At 39.2% G+C, this 10,042-nt stretch overlaps 1 pseudogene; it reads left to right on the top strand.

Moving 5' to 3' along the window:
* Positions 1 to 3,700: 3,700 nt before the first annotated feature.
* On the top strand, positions 3,701 to 5,959 carry LOC110526947 (uncharacterized; annotated as a pseudogene).
* The last annotated feature ends 4,083 nt before the right edge of the window (positions 5,960 to 10,042 follow it).

A 10,042-nucleotide genomic window follows, 5' to 3' on the forward strand; every position in this document is an offset into this window, starting at 1 on the left:
TAAATGACTGACTTTATGCCCTTATTGTTGCCTTGGTAAAGTAAAACGCTGTCTGCGCTTACTAATGGACTCACTTGTGCCTTGATCATTTTAAATCTCGGTGAGATGTCAGATTGCTGTGGGGATTGTGCACATGGCTCACTATGGTGTCCTTTAATGTTCCAATGAATCATTATGACAAGGTAAAAGGGCAAATCTTCAAATAATGGAGTGTTGCATAGACCACTTCCAGTCAGTGTCAGTGAGAAACCTTTTCCCGATTTGGATCGTATCTTGAAAGACAACCAGAATCATCTGCATAAGATTTAACTGCTCTGATGACAATGTCCAAGTAAAGAAAAATGAGTAAGGTAGTGAATTTCTCTGGGTGAATATCAGTGTCCTTGGGCCTTGATTTGGGGTTTGGACTGATAAGAGCCAATGTAATTCTGTGAATAGCTTTCCTCAATTATAATATTCACATGAGAGAGGGGACACGTTATTCCTCTGGATACATTCTCACTGGGCACAGACATTGTCCAGTTGCCCAGTTTTTATTGAGAATTGATAGCTACCATTGTCAACTAATGTGAATTAAATTAAATAAGCATTTAGGCATGTCATAGAAATTTGGTTTAAATTTGAACAAAAACAAATGTAAAATTGTCAATATCAGTGCAAATATTGGGAATTCTTTCTTCTTCTTTATAAAGGGTACATATTTGAATATTGTACATGTAAATAACAATATACGGCATCTAATTTACATGAGAAAAAAATGGTTCTTATATCTTAATGAATCCTCTCCTACGAACGGCCTTGTTTTTTTGTGTCTAATTTTAAAGAAACTATGCCCTGTTCAAATCACATGATAGCTTTAGAGTGCCTGTAAACTCATATTTATGCACTTAGTCCAATTATTAATCTATTATCTTAGCAAGCTTATCTGCATCATAAAGTAAAGGAAACTTCACGCATGATTCCTCCATTGTCACTACCTAGCCAAGTCATACATTATGCTGTGTGGTTGGGGGATATTCCTAAAATCGAACATACATTGAAAGCGTATTGCTCAAGTACAAGTGAGCTGAGAGCAGTTGCGAATTACTCATTTCTGTTGTGGTTATGTTACTGCTATCATGCTGCACATTGTACCATTTACCACTTGACATTGATGCAGCCCACGCAAAACAATCGAAGTCCACCCACTCACACAAAAAACATAACACATCTTTCCCTATCTTGCAGGTGCAGATAGACATCCACAAAACAGAAACCTACATGTGTACACACACATACACACACACACACAGAAACCTACATGTGTACACGGACACACACACACTTCTATCTTTCCCTAACAGCTACTCATTTAAAGTATTCACACCATCCATATTTAAACTGTACATATAAAGACTCCCATAAAACAATGGGACCTTCTATTTGTCAAATCCCTATTTCTTAATGGGAATTCTAAATATTATTGAAAAGAGATAGAAAATGAACCAAACTATAGCACATAAAAGATTAGGGAAAATTTACAGAGGGGTTTAAGAAGATAACCTTGGTTGTTTTGCTTCGATGCCAGAACCATTTGACCTTCTGCAGGGATGAGCCACCCTCTTTTCTGTGAACTTCCTGAAGATTCTAATCCTGTTAGTCCTGCTGTTCTGAGGAGGCACATGAGGTAATTCAGAGGTTTAGTTGTCCAATATGGGATGATTGCTGCCGTGCAACACATTACCTCTGCCTGGATCACACTATCACATGTACATTAAAGTCAGATTTATCAAAGCATCCAATCATATTGTCCCTGCACTATTAAAAAAAATCACATTTGAGATCATATTCTGACTAATTAGACTAATTATGTTTCCTGTGTCATTTTTGATTATATTATGAAAGGGTGCTTGAATTCTGCTTGAATGTGTCACAAAAACCTAAAGCATCATTATCCTGTCCCATGTATTCCTGACTCAACGTGCAGTAGGCTAATGATCTCCTACCTGACTTGAACCCTGGTTTATGAGATATTCATCTTCACTGGGGTAGAAGTTTAGTTGTTGCAATGTAAAACCCACAAGCACAGAGCAGCCTCTAAATCAGCACAGACAATCTAAAAAAGAACGAGGACACTTATCACCAAGCTTCAGGTAACCAATGTCAAACCGAGATGTGCATCAGCCCCACTCTCCTGTGGCTCAAAATAGAAAATTGATGAATTGAGTGATTACAGAAAGGAGCAAATTGGCCCCGTACTTTTAGCTTCAGACTTGCACGATGCCCCGTCTCTGAAGCATAGCGGTGCCTATCTACATCACAACACATGCATTTAATTTTCATCCTTTAATTTGCATAAAACATTTATGTAGCATGAGATCATGATGGTGCTTTTCAATGGCCAATATGTATTTGCATTGCTTTTAAAATCTCACGGCAGCTTGTGTCTTCATTTGTTCTTGATGATTCATGCTTATTCACCTCAACAGCATGATTCATTTTGCAGACATTAGAAAATAATGGAATATTGTTTGTCTGGGCTCAATGTTTCAGTGGAAAGATACATTTACTCTATCAACTTGTCACATTTAGAAGAGCTAAGGAAAGCCTACAAATAACCCTTCTGGTAATAACAAAGAAATGGATTCCAACAAAACTTGTTACATCTTTTTCATACAATGTGAAGTATGTTCTGTCAAATCAAATGAAATAACCTTGTATTTGGTGACAAATCTAAATATTATTGATCTCCGACTGATATTTCTCATAAAGGCCCTTGGATTGATAAAATAACATTTCTGCCTGAGCCACTAATGAGAGAATGTGAGCTATCTGTACAGTATCAATGTTTGATTAGTGAGGTCCAGCTGCTATGGAGGACCATCAGAGGGCTGCTTCCCCAGCAGGTAGGCTAGTAGTGTCAGCTAGCCATGAACATGTCCCTCTGTGGAAGGAGGATGGCCTGGAATACGCCTTGATATATGCACTTGTCACTGTCCTAATGACAAATCCATCTGTGCGGAGTCTAGCGTAGGGATTGGAGGAGGAGATGGGCTCATATTTCAACTATTTAGGTTAATGTCCTCTCTCTCTCTCTTCCTCCCCAATCCAGTCCCCCATGTAGCTCATCTCTGCCTGTGCTTATGTAACCGATGTGAAATGGCTAGCTAATTAGCGATGGTGCTCGCTAATAGCGTTTCAATCGGTGACGTCACTCGCTCTGAGACCTTGAAGTAGTTGTTCCCCTTGCTCTGCGAGGGCCATGGCTTTTGTGGCGCGATGGGTAATGATGCTTCAAGGGTGGCTGTTGTCGAATATGTGCAGAGGGTCTCTGGTTCGGGGCGAGGAGAGGGACGGAAGCTATACTGTTACACTTAGGTGGTCCTCACCTGATTCCACCTGTAGAAGAATTGAGCAGCGATGGAGCCATTGCTCATACAACTAGGCCACAACAGAATAAATGAGTGTATCAATACAATGTTGACTACATCATACAAAAAAACAATGGACACCAACTCCAAAATGTGATGAAAATGTGTCTATTTATTTATGGCCAAGGAAGAATAATGTGCCTCTTGGTTGATATATTTACCTGGCATTATTTGATTGGGGCACGTGACTTCCACCTACCGTGCAACACATGTGGTAGTGGTATTTGTTGTTGTGTTTACCACAGCTTGGTAAATTGACTTTATCATGTAAATTCACCTGAAATAAAAAATAGAAATGGGGGGGTGTTACAGAGGAAGTGACAAACTAATGCCAGAGTTGAGGACATTGTTTGCAACACTCAATTTGTCCGATGACACCAATCTAACCAGCACAGATACGCAAATGCTTCTAGAATGGAACCGGACCATCAAAATTGGCATAATATCAGTTTTAGCAGCGATGATCACGTTGGGGGAATATTACAGTTGTTATGGTGATTTATTCATCGGTGTCCGGCTGGTCAAGGAACTCTCGCTACTTTTTACTTTCCCTCACCGGTGCTGATTCGGCGTTTGGACTGATCATCACGCCCTTGAATCTGTGCGTCAGTCTTGCGAAAGACTACAGTGAAGGCCCAGACGCCCTCTGTCACATTGTGGCTTTCTTCAACGCAATGATCTATACGTCTAGAAAGATACATTGCAGTGTTTTACCTGCTGAAATAGTCATCACTGATGACAAGGAAAAGAACGCTGCTTCTGATCGCCTTTGCATGGTGTTTTCCTCTATTTTTACTTGTGCCCATATCTTTTCCTAACGGGATAATTGTGGTCCACTTGACTACAGCGTCACTGGTCACATTAACATGCCTCATCTTCTTTCCTTGGTCAATCATCATGACTTGCGCCTTTGGTTTGCTGCAATGAGACAGCGAGTAAAGATGTGACGACCCCAGGTGTTGTGAGCGCAACAGACCCGTAGCATCCAGGGTGCTTGTCCCTGTGATGACTGAGTACTACACATGTTGGACGCCGTGCATGGCGGCAATTATCTATAATGGTGAGTAGGCCTATAGAAATAACCAGTTGGTTTACAACTTGTTGATGGAACATCTAAAATTAAGACAGGTTGCATGTTTTTCCCAAAGTTCTGCCTGCTCTTCCAGCGGCTGTGTCTCAGTGTGCCCAGATTTGGCCAAGGCCCTGGGCTGCACAGCCAGCTCACAGCCGGTAGTCTGGGACAATAACAACACCCTCCAGGAGCGCTGCTCCAGTGTGTCGTCAACCAACACCCTGATCACCTCACCCTGTCCAGTGACACCCCCTTCTGAGGGATTAGGCTTCTCATAGACATGGTACTCACTCACAATATTCAATGATACATCTGGTAAGTTTCAACGCCAAACACCTGAAGGACATTTAGGAGAGCTGCTTGTATTGAGATCGTGGTATCAGATTATATTTCAAAACAAAGTGTGGCAAGGAGACATGAGAGTGCTGTCAGGCCATAGTTAGATGTTTCAAAGCCCGGTCAAACAACAATCTTCCTCACCATCACTATGCATTTCAAGTTATTTTGAATCTTATTTTTTGTTGAACTCATACAATTCTTTGACATTTTTTTCATCCCCAATTGATAGTATTTGGTCCATGCTGGAATGTTTCTTTTTTTAATAGATGTATTTTTTGTTTTACATTTTACTGTCACACCATGTTGTCAGAATTCCATGCACCACATGTTTAGTTTAGTTATTTTTTGAGTTGGTAAATCCATCAGAATGTAGCCCTCGTCCAGCCATGTCTCCTGCCACCTTGTTTGTATTTGCATTATCAGTATTTTACATGGTGCTAAAATTTGATCTGCATGTTGTCTACAGCCCGTCAATATATTGCACTTAAATGTCAAAATAAATCAATTTGATTGATTTAAATTGATATTTAGCCATCAAACAATAAAATGTGTTAGGTGAACTTCAGAAGGAAATGTTTACAAGTGCTTTGATGGTCTTCAGGCCATCTACTCTGTACACCTATATCTTGTATATCAAAGGCCCGGTGTATACGTAGTAGCCTTGCAAGGTAAACCTTTAAGTCAATTTAATTTCATCTCCTGAGAAAGGCCATTAAAAGGCTCCAGTGTATAAAGGTCACCACCACACTCATGTCTGTCGGCGTTACCCTTTCCCTCCCTTTGACTTATCTTCTCATATCACCAGGGTCACCTCCCAATTCATGGTCCCTTTTTTAAAAGAAAGTGGTTAAGACTATGCAAAGCCATCACTGTGCTACTGTCCGCACTGCATGGTATGATACTGGGCAGCTCTCTTATTCAATTTCCAACTTCCTTCAGACTTGTTATTATGGTAAATGTTGAGACTGAAACCTGTTGGTTGTGATCTCTTGAGATTTATGACATGGAATGTATGCTGTTTGGCCAAAATCTGAAAATATAGTCCATATTTATTATGAAACTTGCTAAACTCTATTGGTGCTTTCAAATGTGAAAATACGTACTTGGTCTTTGATGTTTAATTTGTATTTTGTGAATAGTTGAGTGACTTTGTCGTGTACATAAAATAATTGTATATTGTTTATAAATAATTGAAAATCCCCCAAAATGTTTGTGATTGGGAAATAAAGCATAATGCCTTTTTGTTAACCAGGTAGGCCAGTTGAGAACAAGTTCTCATTTACAATTGTAACCTGGCCAAGATAAAGCAAAGCAGTGCAACAAAAACAAGAACAGAGTTACACATAAACAAACAATAACACAAAAGAAAATAAATATGTTTATATTTTTGTACAGTGTGTACAAATGTAGAAGAGTAGGGAGGTAGGCAATAAATAAGGCCTAGAGGCGAAAATAATTACAATTTAGCATTAACACTGGAGTGATAGATGTGCAGATGATGATGTGCACGTAGAGATACTGGAGTGCAAAAGAGCAAGAGGGTAAGTAATAATATAGGGATGAGGTAGTCGGGTGTGCTATTTACAGATTGGCTGTGTACAGGTACAGTGATTGGTAAGCTGCTCAGACAGCTGATGCTTAAAGTTAGAGAGGGAGATAGAAGACTCCAGCTTCAGAGACTTTTGCAATTCATTGAATAGGACATTGCCAACAACCAAAAATGTGTTCAGAAAAAATAAATATATACTATGTAAAAAAACAGCTCCTCTCTCAGCAGAGACCAATCATCTCAAACTTAAGTAGATACAATGTATCAGCCCACCACCTATGACTGGATCTCCTGAGCCAAGGCCCAGAAACTAGGAAGGAACCATGGGGTGTCTGACTTGGCCTCAAAGTGGAATAAATACAGTGTGGGAAATAAGTGATATTCAGTGAAGCCTCTTACAGAGTTTAATTCCCATGTAGGCAGCTTCTCAAATCTGCCTCTCCTTTTCCATGCCACTCTAAATGACTAATTAAATAAAGGTGAAATAAAAAAACATAAGCTTTGGTGACACCTCGAGAGAGGGATCTCAGGCCGACAGAAGGTAAAGTATTTATTTATTTTTGGTATCTATTTAGTTATAGAAACGTGATAACATCAAGGAAATCTGTAAAATAACTCCCAAATTTACTTAAAACGTAGGAACCTTATAAATGTAGCTAGCTAGATACAAGTAGACCTTTTGCTAGCTGGCAGGAGCAGATGGCTTCATCACTAGCATGTCATTCTGGGACAGGGAGCTTTAGCTATAACTATTCCAAGTATTGTAAAGCTAATAAAGTCATAAAGACAGAACTCACTAATTTCATTCATGCTGACAAATAAGAACTGCCACATTATCCCTGTCAATAGACCTAGTTGGAGTAGGATACAGAGCACCCTGCCTTTATCCTCGTAGCCTAGTTGTTGTAATTTAAGACTGTCAAGATGTTCATTTCTACAATCCTTTGCTGCTGTGATTTATTTGATTCAATCTTGCTCACATTTGTCTCCCACAATCTCTTCAGCTCTCCTCTCCTGTGCCATGCACCTAGAGATCAACTAAGTGCTGCTCAGCTGATTCACTCACCTGTGTGGAGAACCATCCTACTGCAGTTTGAACTATCCCTGCCGTCACTATTAAACATTGAGACTCCATATGCATTTGCTTGTGTATTTTGTTAAGGCTACACAGTCTAGTGTATTTTAGAGTTGACAAGCACCAACTACAGATACACATGCTTGCATGCCCAAGAGGGTTAGGCAGTGCTGGGAAATGATGGTGGCCACACAAAATATTGACACTTTGGGCCCAATTTGGACATTTTCACTTAGGGGTGTACTCACTTTTGTTGCCAGCGGTTTAGACATTAATGGCTGTGTGTTGAGTTATTTTAAGGGGACAGCAAATGTACACTGTTATACAAGCTGTACACTCACTACTTCACTTTGTAGCAAAGTGTAATTTCTTCAGTGTTGTCACATGAAAAGATATACTCAAATATTTACAAAATTGTGAGGAGTGTACTCCCTTTTTGTGATATACCTTATATTGGAAGGTTACATTTTATTTAGATACTTCAAATTCTGCCTGAGACACCTTTGCTGTTTGTCTCTGTACTCAACAATGGTGAAACACAATGTGATGTTTGAATGTGTATGCGTGTGTACCGGATGTGAAACGGCTAGCTTAGTTAGCGGTGGTGCGCGCTAAATAGCGTTTCAATTGGTGACGCCACTTGCTCTGAGACCTTGAAGTAGTAGTTCCCCTTGCTCTGCAAGGGCCGTGGCTTTTGTGGAGCGATGAGTAACGATGCTTCGTGGGTGACTGTTGTTGATGTGTGCAGAGGGTCCCTGGTTCGCGCCCGGGTATGGGCGAGGGGACGGTCTAAAGTTATACTGTTACACGTGAAATGTACGCCTCACTCAGTCATAGCTTAGTAGTAGAATAATGGTTTGGCAAGAATTTGGCACCGTGAACTTTTAGAAGGTTAGTAGGAAAGTTAGATTAATCATTTAAACCACCTAAATCTATTTACATTCACTGAACGTTTAGTATTTGGAAACTCAAACATTCATATCCCAACTGCTTTTTCTATAGTTCTGCAGGCTAACATTCTCCATACCTTATATTCTAATGCATCCAACATGACATTTGAGAACGCATTGTTAAGGAATCAAACGGGTCATTTTATTACAGAGCACATTTGTATACATTTTGCTCAGCTGTTTTTAGAGATTGTATTGCAAGGTATATGTGTCGGATATACCGTGTTGGCTAATATGAATATGCAGCTGTATTATTTTAAACCTCCATTTTTGAATACGGTGCCTATAGAAAGTCTACATCCCTTTTGGATTTCTTCAAATTGTATTGTTTTACAAAGTATGATTAAAATGGATTTCAATGTCGTTTTTTGTCAACTATGTACACAAAATACTCTGTAGAAGAAAAATTCAATTTTTTTTTTTAAAGATGAATGAAAAATAACATTAAGTCAATACAATACATGAGTCAATACAGGTTAGAAACCCCTTTGGCAGCGATTACAGCTGTGAGTCTTCTTTGGTAAGTATCAGACGAGCTTTGCACACCTGTATTGTGCAATATTTGCCCATTTTTGTTATTTTTCAAATTCTTTAATCTCTGTCAAGGTGTTGGGGATCATGGGTAGACAAACATTTTCTAGTCTTGTCATGGATTTTCAAACAGATTTAGATTTGGCCTTGTATTGTAGGTTATTGTCCTGCTTAAAGGTGAATTCCTCACCCAGTGTCTGTGTAAATCAGACTGAAGCAGGTTTTCCTCTAGGACTGCCTTTGCTTAGCTCCATTCTGTTTCTTTTCAACCTGAAAAACTCCCCAGTCTTTGCCAATGTCAAGCATTTCCATACCATGATGCAGCCACCACGGTGCTTGAAAATAAGGAGGCAGTTACTCAGTGATGTGTTGTGCTGGATTTGCCACAAACATAAGGGTTTGCATTTAGGCCAAGAAGTGTATTCCTTTGCTGTGTTTTTTGCAGTATTACCTTAGTGCCTTGTTGCATACATGTGCATGTTTTGGAATATTTGTATTCTGTATATTTGTATTCTTCTTTTCACTCTGTAATTTATTGTGGAGTCACTACAATGTTGTTGGTCAATCCTCCATTTTCTCCCATCACAGCAATTGAACACTGTAGCTGTTTTAAAATCACTAATGGCCTCATGCTGACATCCCTAAGCAGTTTCCTTCTTGTCATGCTGTCAATTCAGAACGACGACTGCGTCTTTGATGTGTCTGGGTGGTTTAATACATCACCCACAGCATAATTATTAACTTGACCATGCTAAAGATATATTCAATGTCATTTTGTATTGTTAACCAGCCAACCAATCACTGCCCTTTGTACGTATGGGTGACAGAGGAAGGGAACCCATATTATTTCACATGATTTGTTAAGCCAAATTGTACTTCCTAACTAATTTAGGCTTGCCTAAACAAAAGTGTGAAAACCTATGCAACAATTATATTTTAGTTATTTAAATTTTGTGATTTAAAAAAAATATTTTCACTTTGACATGACGGAATATTTTGTGTAGATCAATGACAAAAAAATACAATGAAATATATTTCAATCCCACAAAATGTGAAAAGAAAGTTGAAGGGGTGTAGACTTTATAGGGACTGTACACGAGACACACATTTTTCTAT

The sequence above is a fragment of the Oncorhynchus mykiss genome, chromosome 6 (genome assembly GCF_057628025.1).
Source record: "Oncorhynchus mykiss isolate SJ-2025 chromosome 6, ASM5762802v1, whole genome shotgun sequence".
Lineage (NCBI taxonomy): Eukaryota > Metazoa > Chordata > Actinopteri > Salmoniformes > Salmonidae > Oncorhynchus > Oncorhynchus mykiss.